Raw genomic sequence first — 9,667 nt, 5'->3', positions numbered from 1 at the left:
TCTCAGGAATATGAGACTCTGATATTATCAATATCTCAAATTAAATGTGAAAAAATCCGAATATGCCAGAGAAGCAAATTAGAGCATAGATAATTGGAAGAGTGAACACCATACTTTGGCATAACTTATAACGTCAGGCTTTACTAAGTGAAACCTTTACACTATGGAAAATAAAATAAGTATAATAAACGATTTAAATTTTCCTGGTTAATAATATCGAGTGTGATATTGGACATTCACTGAGTAAGATTAATAATAATAATAATGCAGCTAACGTTCAACAGATTCACATAACAATACATGATTATAAATGCCTGCATACTGAAATAACCAAGTCTGTGTGTAAATGCAACAAATTAGAACAAGTAACACAATATACGTATCTCGGTATCATAATAGATCAGACATTCAAATTTAGGGAACACTGTGAGAAGATATGTAGTAAATTACGAAAGGTTAGTTATCAAATGTATCATATTAGAGATTTTTTGCATATTAAAGTTAAAAAGATGTTGTATTTCGCAACTGCTGAATCAATATTAAGATATGGCGTTACTATTTGGGGTAAAACCTGTAGGGTACATAAATTAAAACTATACAGTACACAAAACCGGATCATCAAAGCGATTGCATACCACAAAAAAAATGATAATAATTTGTCAGCTAACTCAGACTCTCACGATACAAATAATTTCTATAAAACACTAAGAATACTACCACTCGAAAAACTTCTAACCTATATTTTAGTAATAGATAATTATTTTTCCAATAAATACAAAACACTGAAAGACAATTTTCATAAAATGGAAAAGAGGAATCGATACCAATATAAAATCCCCAAATGCTTCAATCAATACGGTGAAAACAAAATGGTGGTTAGTGTTCCTAAATTGTTTAACAAATTACCTAAAGAAATGCATGGTTTAACCACATATTCGGATGTCAAAAGTAAACTTTTAAATTATCTACTTGAGGACTTTAATTATAAATTTTAAGACATAAGTTTTTTATCGTTTCTTTCATTGTTTTTAGATGTTTTTAACTTCTTGTAAATGAATTATGGAGAACCTGCTGATGAGCCTGTTTTGGCTCAGAAGGTCTCCTAATTGTAAAAATATTTTTTTATTCTAAAATGTTGTAATATCAGGGTTTTTCTCTTTTATCTTTTCGTGCCCAATAAGTAAGAATATGTGTTGGTTATATAGTGAAAAAAAAACATGCCTTGAAAATTGAAGACAAGTCGTTTCCCGAAACGTCGGCAAATACGACTGAATCAACCTGGTGTTAAACCCGAGAAGAATTCCTCAAGGTTATTCACCAGGAAAAATTATAAACGCTCATTATTCACCTCTACGGGTAGGAGATAGAAAGTGTAAAATTGGTCATACTAAAGTAACAAATCTATAAAATGGAAGACAAGTCGTTTTCCGAAACTTCGGCCAGCACGACTGAATCAGCCTGGTGTAGAACCCGAGAAGAATTCCTCAAAAGAAGTGTAATTTGTTAGGTTTACTTGTACATTTAAGTAGGCACGACCTTGGAATAACAATATAGTTACATCTTCAGGTTGTTGTCTATGCTGATGTGAAACCCGGGTAGTGCCTATTTAAATATATGTACAAGTGAAGCTGGCAAAGTTTCATTCTTGTCTTTTCCACCAAACATTGGAGCAATAATATCATCACGAGAACTAAAAAATGCATTTATTGGGCCACAGAAGGAAGCAAAATGCTTTATTAATAATAGCCTTACACCATGAGTGTGAGAAAAAAATAAACTACGAGCCACAGAACGAAATTTAGTGAATATCCGCCAGAAAGTCCAGAAAATTCTTATATATTTATGAAAGGGGATGTTTGTTTGTCTGACCGCTATGTGTTTCTTTACGGCTGCACGGATCGCAAACAAAGTTCGTACGTAGGTGAATCTCATTCTCATTGAGCTGGTACCGCTACTTCTGGTTGCGGACACGTCCTTCGCGTCGTTTTCTCATTAGCATTTTTTACATTACGTCGTACAACTTCTGCGGTTGAACATCCTGCCGAGCAGGCTCACCTCTTGACACGCTCAAAGGGAAAACATATCTCAAAGAGTACTACTCTTACCTTTGTCAATTGCCATAGTTTACCGTCTTCAAATATCACATTTGATACATCACACGACGATCTCAATTAGTGAAGCTAGGTAATTTGATTCGCATTCAGCAGTTAAGGTAAAAATGTCAGAGTAAGTGAGAACAGAAACAGAATTTTTTAAATTGAACATTAATATTCATTCACAGATTTTTTGGCTGAATCGCACAAAATATGCCATTATTTCTCGTCTGAATTCCATGATTTCTAGTTAATTAGATTTTAAAAAACAACATTAGCGATTTATATGCTTCTGTGTGATGCTGTCATCAGACAAGCGCTGAACAAGTTGCAATAACGACATTTCACATAGCGAAGCGGTAAAAAAAATGCATGTGTCGATGTATTGTATACAATACTCCAGGACCGAGGAGGCTAAAACATTCGTAACTGATAGTATACCGGCAATCGGTAGTTCTTGGTTCGATTTCCGACAAATCCAAATGATTATTTTTTCGGCGTAATATTATTAATGTAAATAGTGTGAGGATAATACTCATTCGCCCTCTCCCGCCGGCCTCGGTGGAGGCGGGGTAAAGTCCTCGCCTGCCTAACATGAGGTCCCGGGCTCGAATCCCGCCTGGGTAAGTTACCCCTATTCAGGGCATGGTTGTTCGTGTACGTTTAATTGTTAAATATGTTGAATACCCCGATATAAAATGCCCTATAAGAGCCGTATTCGGCGGTTTGGGAATGAAATAAAATAAATAACACTTTTAAAAAATTCCCTTCCTCTCCGCTGACGCTGTATGTCCGATTGCTTACGTCACACTGGGCCAGGTGGCGCGGCACGAGCGTGGGCGCGGATGCCGCGCCGCCGGGTGCTGCTAACAGCGATAGAAGAGGGCTTAGCGCTTCTGGGATGCGGACAAGAAGATGCTTCTAAGAGAGACGTGAAGATGGCGTGCTGTGTTCCCGGAGGCGGAATCCTATAGCGGAAGCTCTTTGCTTAGGATGGAGATAAGGGGAGCAACTGGGACACACTCCTTACCCGGAGGGCAAACAAGCAGTGGAAAACAGAAGACGGAACTGTGTGACGAATGAGAAAGACGCTCTCACGTGTGTCTTAACGCTCAGCTGTGAATGGGCTCGGAGAACTTCATTCAGTCATACTTCTGCCATCCTCAGATTGGTACTCTTCAGCGCCGATTTCTCCTTTTCACAAACAAGTTCCTCCGTAACCACGCCAAAAACGAAGTTCTCTTGCCAGTGGCCACTCCTCTACTCTCAATCTGAGATTATTTATTATTGAAATAAATGCAATGATATACTAAATTCAATCGTGTCAGGCGAAACATGATGGAACTCCTTCATGATGTATCAGAAAGGAAAGACAGGTTCCACAATGTATTAACCCATTATAACCCAATGTTGCTTCTAAGCAACATCAAAATCATAATCAAAGCATAAATTTTCTGCTCTCTTTCGGCAATATCTAAACTATGCATTATTTTGTGGCGTAAATTGCAATGACGAAATATTTAGCTACCACAATAATAGTGATTGAGAGCAAAATTTTCAGGATTTCAAAATGAAAAATCTTGAAATTTGATTACTACCAGAAGCAGCTCTGGGTTAGAAAGGGTTAAATACTGCGCCCGGATCCAACACATAGTATCATCATCAGGCACAAGGGCGTACCCAGGATCTAGGGGGGAGGCAAGCCATGGTTGTTCAAGTTATATGCAGGATTTATGAATGGAAAAGCTGAATGAAACCAACATTTTAAGAAAACTGTTTTAAAATTATTTGCTTGATAAAATATTATTTTCCTTGAAGAAATTTGCGATTTTTGCTTCTGGGGAGGGGGGGGCAGCGGCACCCTCCTGCCCCTCGCTGAGTTCGCCCATGATCAGGCATAATTGTATCATCATCAGGCCGGTCGCGGTATTTATTAAATTGGGGAACCTGCCATTGTTTTTCCTTTCTGATACATCATGATTTACTAATATGTAAGCAAAATCAAGATCATAGTAAGTATTGATGACCTGAACTTACGTGGGCCTCACTTACTTCGGATGATCACTTTTTCGAAAAGATAACGAATATAACCACATCTAACAACATTTACAGACTTAAAACTTGATGTAGGCATATAGAATAAAATTAAAATTAACTTAACAACCATCTTTCAACAAAGCTTAAAACCAACATCACGAGATAATAGGCTCACAGCAGTATACAGTAACGAGATGTTGTCAAATCGATGAAAATTATCGAAATAAGAAAACGAATTTTCATCGGCCGATTGCATAAATCCATGATTGGTCAATGGGAGAGACAAAGGAAGCACACATACATACAGCATTTTTCCCATTTATTATTGAATATACCCAATGAATGACACTATAAAAGTTATAGCATAATTTTTCACGAAATATCTTTCATAAAACCTATTTTGGCTGAAACATTAATAGGATGAACTAAGGAACGCTACTTATTACTAAAATTCAGAACTAGACACGTGTTATTACTTAATTTATTTTAAAACGTAAGCATTTCCGTGGAAAATTGTCGTCCCATTCAAAATTAAGACTTTCATTTGGAAAGCTATGATCATTAAAAGCCGTTTTAGCTACTGATAACTACGATGCCTGCCGTAGAGCCTCGGAAAACCGCAGATTCACCCTTCAAGGTACGCAATTTTCGATCGATTCCGAGTGAAATTTTCAAACGCGATTTAGTAAAGTCAAGTATTGTGCGACCTGGCTGATTTTTTCTGTGGTTTATTTACTAATAAAATTACACAAAAAATTAGTTTTTTTCGGCCACCCTATAGTTCCACATTGCACAGGGTTTATTCATTAATACGGGAGAACAAACTGTATCGATCATAATGAAAACTTAATTTAAATCAACTAAAACAGTGCAAAGATGTGCACGTTTCAATATTACGTTAATACAGTATATTTTCGGCTCTCCTTTCCTTAAGGATATAAATGAGAGTGCAAGCACACACACTTTCCAAATGATTTTGTAGGAACATTCTGCTGAAGCTTGGAGGCCCTCTACTTTCCGCCCTCAATCGTTCGATTCCTCCGATTTTATCTCCGCCCGCCGAGGGAAACCACTTTCCGACTCCAAGGGAATTCAATGGCCGCAGAAAATCGTGTGAGATTGCCATCTTTTCCAAATATTAGCCGAATACCGAGGCTCGAAATATCACTCTTGGAAAACCGATATCAGGGTGGGGTGGCCAAAACCAGCTTGTTCGTGCAATATAGATATTCGAAGACCTAGAGTTAGGGGTATTTTTTTACTGAGGGGTTCGAAACCTCGACCACCTGCCGAAAAGGCCGGATTATTAGAGATTTGAATCACCGGTGGCAGCGCTGTAGGCGGTAACGTAATTTGCCGATATGGCCTACGCATCGACGCTAGTGTTGTGATCACGAGTATTACATTAGAGGATTCTCAAGAATAGCCCCTAGAATTGCTGTCACTCGGGGCGCGATAAAATCAGTTTACAAAATCGCCACTTGCGGCGCCGCAACCAGTCATCGATATCCACTTTTCACGAGGAAATACACGGCAGTAATACGAAACTGAGCCAATAAATTAAATAAACCACACATTTAGTTATATAAACCACACATCTGCCGGCCTCGGTGGCGGTGGGGTAAAGTCCTTGCCTGCCAAACTGCTGGTCGCGGGTTCGAATCCCGCCTGGGTAGGTGGCCCCTATCCAGGGCATGGATGTTTTGCTCGTGCTTTGTTAATACCTCCGTTGTAAAGGTCTTTATGTACTGTTTACGGGGAAGTTGGAAATAAATAAATAAGAATTGCCATGAGAAAAAATTCCCCTGTACCGGGAATCAAACCACGGACCTTTGGCTTTCCAAGCCAATGCGCAGACCACTACGCTATCCAGGTTATAATTACCTAGGGAATTAAAGAAGGGGAATTTTTTCTCGTGGCAATTCTTGTATATTTCACCGCCGTTCACGCGGCAGGGTTAGAAATATTACATAAATAAATAAATTTAACCCATGCGAGACGATAGCCAACTAAAAAAGGCCACTTCCACGACGGTTAATTGCGAAAGTCGCAGTGAACGAAATACCGCTGCCTAGTGACGCCGCCGAATAAAATGTGCGCAAAACGGCAACATATAGAATGTTCCATGACCAACAGATATAATGTTCCAGACCGCCATGTTCTTTGGCTCCTTAGATGGAGACCCCTTGGGCGTGATGATAATATTGGTGTAGAAGGATGTATGGTCGATCACAGCGAAAAATAAAGAATAAATTGTCATGGAAGATTTTTCTTGGTTTTGAGGAGGTATTTCGATACCTAGGAGCAAAGACAAATTACAATAAAGACTCAGGAAGTAACAAATTACAGCTGAAATATCCGCTGCTGTCTCACGGCAATTATATAAGGGGTTCCAAGTTTCCTTAAATGCGTGGTTCTGATGAAGAAATAGTATTCTTAGCAGGGTAGAAAAGAAAAAGTTGGTTACCTTATACGCCTTAAGACTTCAAACCACCGTCACAGTAAATGATGAATTGTAGCAATTAATGGCGACAAAAAGGTATTATGCATAAATTATAATTGCATTAGATACATAACTTATGACATTATGACAGCTTTATACCAACAAATTAACATGGAAATTCATAAAATACCCAACAATACTTAGGTTTTTTTACCTTAAATAATATTCACTTGTATCCCCAAGGATGGTATGCGTTATTATAATCCAAAATTTGGCTGAGAATTACTGGGAACCCTGATAGATTTACTTTTAATAATCATGACCAAAGTAGGCTCTTTCGTTTATATGCATCAAAAAAACTATGTTAACGAACTCGCAACCGATTCGAAACAGAGCCGAGATGACCACGAGAAGACGGTTTACACCATGGACAAGCGAACAATTTTTTTATTTTAATCTTATTTTTCAGCGAATAATTTGTTCCATTGAAGTGGGAGGCATCCCTAAGGAGGTAACGCATTACATTCCGAAACTTAGACTGAAAAGAGTTTTTTTGAAGTGAAAACTTCTTTAGCGGCGTTCAGCACTTTTGCGGGATGGGGAAAAAGCATAGATTTCGCGTGAGCGTCACCGACCCGACACCGCGATCGCTACAGCGAGATATACATTTCCGTCTTAAAATTCATCTCATAATTTCATATCCTCGGTAGTATAGTGGTCAGTATCCCCGCCTGTCACGCGGGAGACCGGGGTTCGATTCCCCGCCGGGGAGGAATTTTTTCTCAATCTCATAAAATTAAAAAAAATTTACAATGGATTATTCAACTACGGAGGCTGACTAGGTATAGTAAATAAACTTTGTTAATATATAGACTATTAAAGTCTTTTTGTTTTAAAAATATTAAAATTGAAAATAAAAATCTATAGTGTATATTGTATAAGTTCATTAAATATAAAGAGCTCGTGCATGAACGTGCAGAAGAGTGTACACACTATAAAAATGCAGGTCAGTACCATTTAAGGCAGTTTCTTTTATGTGCATAGTGAACAATTATAGGTTTAAAGCATATTAAATAAAAGAAATAAAAGCATATTATATTTTAATATATAAATGATGTTACTTTCTATTCATACACATCGTATTTATAATATATTTTTTATAATAAACAGTTTGCTGAAAAAAATAATTTCAATTTTTGATGAAAAAACGAGTATTACTGGAAAAATTAGTTCTTTAATAATATTAAATCTATATAAAAAATTAATGGATAATAATTATTTCAGTTTTCACTTCTGTCGGCCAGTCCCACGACAGTCCCCGTTTTTTTTCATTGACTTTGGCCGTTACCGCGATTCCTGATTGATTTATTTAAGACAAAGTGTATAGCAAGAATACTCAGGTAAAATTTACGACTAATTTAGGCTCTCTCATCTCTATGCGTTATAAAAAAACCTAGATTAACCCTAGATTACTAAACCTGGCCCAGAGTCATGTGGTCACTAAAACTTCGTCATTTTGACGACGCATTTGTTTTCCTTCCGATGAGATTATTTTTGTGTTTTAAACCAATTAACCCAAAGTTTTCATTATTAATATATATTTTAAAGTTTAAGTCATTATAAATATTTTAAATAATTGTTTTACTATGATTCATAATTTAAACATTTTATGTAAGGTGCTGGGAAAAATATTTAAAATACCATAAAATACGTGATTTTTTTATTACAACCCGCATTTCCAAAACTTTGGGATTTTTATTTGGCGCGTCGTATAAATTACGAAGGTCTAGTGATCCAAGGAAACCAACTCGCAACCGATTCGAAACGGAGCAGAGATAATCACGAGAAGAGTGTTCACACCGCGGACAAGTGAACTGTTTTTTATCAATCTTCTTTTTCGGCGAATAATTCTTCCCATTTAAAGTGGGTGGGCGGTCGACGGCCGTCACCGCCCTTGTTCCCTTTAGCGACGAGAGGTTTAAAGGGAGAAAATTAATTTGGAAGGGTTTGGACGTGACGGAGGGCGTCGCCGTTATAAAATAAGGGGGAGGGGGCGGCGTAATTGCGGGGGAGGAAGTACGCCCCCTCCCATTCCCCAACTCTCTCCCTCTTCCATTTGAGCGGAAGCGGTTTCATGCGGGGGAATGCCTTTCCGCCGGAACTTCCCTCTCCTCTCTAACCCTGCACCCTGGGAAAACCCTGAACCTTTCCTCCATCCCCCCACTCCATCTACTCTCTTTCTCCTTTCACACACTGACACACACGGAAACACTTGCAAAGCAACCCCTCTACCTCCTCTTTCCCCGGCACTTCTCCCTTAAAAATCCACACCCTGGTTTTCGAAGGCTTCTTACTCTCACCGTCTTGTGTGGGTGTTTTTTTTTTACGGCTGGCTTTTTCTCGAAAAAAGACATATCATTCAAATGTGAAATATTTCTAAAACCTGCCGCGTGAACGGCGGTGAAATATACAAGAATTGCCATGAGAAAAAATTCCCCTGGACCGGGAATCGAACCACGGACCTTTGGCTTTCCGGGCCACTGCGCAGACCACTACGCTATCCAGGTTCTTTAATTCTCATGGCAATTATAGATATTAGAACCTGGATAGCGTAGTGGTCTGCGCAGTGGCCCGGAAAGCCAAAGGTCCGTGGTTCGATTCCCGGTCCAGGGGAATTTTTTCTCATGGCAATTCTTGTATATATCATTCAAAGTCTAGTAGGTTTTTCGAGAAAATTTTTGCACCTTTTCACATTTTATGCCATAAATTTGTTCTATTTCAGTATATTTTCTAATGTATTTTGTATTAGATTCTATATTCGCCATTTCCCATTCCCTGGTGAATAAATAAAACTCTTTCTTCACCTCTCTTTCCACGTGCATTGTATTTTTGATCTTTGCTATCATTTGCCTGCACTCATTGTTTTGATTTTTTACGTTTAAATTTCAAATTTGTCACTGAGTCACTGTAATACAGAGCCGGCCTTAGGGCGGGGCGACCGGGGCAACTGCCCCGGGCCCCGCGCTTTGGGGGGCCCCGCGTTCGTGAAAAAAATTAAAATATACGATAGTTTGAAAACGCAATTTCAACTATT

General features: G+C 38.4%; 1 non-coding gene across 1 annotated transcript; it reads left to right on the top strand.

Annotated features, from left to right (window-relative positions):
- The first annotated feature begins 7,273 nt into the window (after positions 1-7,273).
- Trnad-guc lies at positions 7,274-7,345 on the top strand. Its single transcript has one exon. It is a non-coding gene; the product is annotated as a tRNA-Asp (tRNA).
- The last annotated feature ends 2,322 nt before the right edge of the window (positions 7,346-9,667 follow it).

This window comes from Ischnura elegans, chromosome 9 (assembly GCF_921293095.1).
Source record: "Ischnura elegans chromosome 9, ioIscEleg1.1, whole genome shotgun sequence".
In the NCBI taxonomy this organism is placed as follows: Eukaryota; Metazoa; Arthropoda; class Insecta; order Odonata; family Coenagrionidae; genus Ischnura; species Ischnura elegans.
Note: the sequence above shows the minus strand (reverse complement) of the source record. Positions and strands in the feature narration are given on the sequence as shown.